At 48.3% G+C, this 940-nt stretch overlaps 1 protein-coding gene across 1 annotated transcript in view; it reads right to left on the reverse strand.

The window, feature by feature from the left end:
• The window catches only part of LOC119591279 (collagen alpha-1(I) chain-like), a gene marked incomplete in the record, with an annotated part of 10,418 nt that overhangs the window by 155 nt on the left and 9,323 nt on the right, over positions 1–940 (reverse strand). The window contains 1 exon segment of the mRNA XM_037939999.1: positions 1–940.

The following is a 940-nucleotide window of genomic DNA, read 5'->3' on the forward strand; positions in this document are numbered from 1 at the left end:
CTTACATATAATACAAACTTTACAATGATACAAAGAAGGTTCATACAAATATTCACCATTCTAAGGGATGAACTTAACCTGGACTTTACATCCATTAAACAAAATCACTTTCATCAAGTAAGCAGCTGCATTCATGAATATTGCATTGCAGTGGATGTAAGTGTGGTATGAGAGAGGGCTCAACAATTTGTACAATGCTGATGTCATAGTAGACATTTTGATCAACCAGTGCAGTGGGGCAGAAGAAGCACCTTCCATGACGCATTTTATGCTGGAAATGACCATGGCACAACCAGCCTATTGTATTTTCTGCTGTTCAATGTTTCATCAGCAGCATAATCCACAAGCAGAGTATCAAAGTCTGCCCCCACACACATGACGACAAGACTGATTGTCGGTTTAGGAAAACAACTTTACTTCAGTAAAACAAGGATAACGAAGTCTTTTAGCTGCACCGTCACACAGCACTGGTGGCTTTCTAATGGCTGTGCCTCTGAGCAGCAGCCACTCAAGGCTGCTTGAGGGAACACCAGAACCACCGGCAAGAGTCTAGTCAGTACATCAGAATGTGTGGCGAATGCACAGCTGGCTCAAACCGTTTGTTGTCAGGGCCACCACTCCTTGACACCTGAGCCACGCCACATCATCTGGGTTCCACCACAACACTGCACTGGCAATAAATCTTCAAGCAGTCAACAACCACTGAAGGATAGATAGGTGAACAGAGCAAGAATAACTTACACTACAAAGCACCCCGTTAACAGTATTGAAACTACAAACTTACAAGTTGCCCTGAAAAGTGAGAACTGAGTGGACTGTGCGGGGCAGGGGGGCGACCCCACCACTGGACGGGCACACGGGTGGGTGGGGGGGGCGACCCTCACACCCGCCACGGGTCACTGGTCAGGGGGGCGGGGGGGCCGCAGGGGAGGGGGGCACG

This window comes from Penaeus monodon, chromosome 28 (assembly GCF_015228065.2).
Source record: "Penaeus monodon isolate SGIC_2016 chromosome 28, NSTDA_Pmon_1, whole genome shotgun sequence".
In the NCBI taxonomy this organism is placed as follows: domain Eukaryota; kingdom Metazoa; phylum Arthropoda; class Malacostraca; order Decapoda; family Penaeidae; genus Penaeus; species Penaeus monodon.